We start from the raw sequence: 200 nt of genomic DNA on the forward strand, positions 1-200 counted from the left end.
AGCCTCCCGCTTCATACTTACCTGGCAGGGGCGATACCGTGATCAAGCAGGTGGTTCACCCTGGGCGAGGCTCAGCCATTGCACTCCGGCTCTGTTGACCCCCGCGAATTCCCCAAATGTGGGAATCTCGACTGCATAATTTCTGCTAGTGGGGAACTGCGTCCGCGCTCTCCCCCGACCGTCATGTTGAATGAAGCCGG

The 200-nt window shown here is 59.0% G+C and overlaps 1 non-coding gene across 1 annotated transcript; it reads left to right on the forward strand.

Moving 5' to 3' along the window:
* The first annotated feature begins 13 nt into the window (after positions 1-13).
* Positions 14-176, forward strand: LOC121939296. The gene has a single exon (XR_006105437.1). It is a non-coding gene; the product is annotated as a U1 spliceosomal RNA (small nuclear RNA).
* Positions 177-200: the final 24 nt, after the last annotated feature.

This window comes from Plectropomus leopardus, unplaced genomic scaffold (genome assembly GCF_008729295.1).
Source record: "Plectropomus leopardus isolate mb unplaced genomic scaffold, YSFRI_Pleo_2.0 unplaced_scaffold44604, whole genome shotgun sequence".
Taxonomy (NCBI): domain Eukaryota; kingdom Metazoa; phylum Chordata; class Actinopteri; order Perciformes; family Serranidae; genus Plectropomus; species Plectropomus leopardus.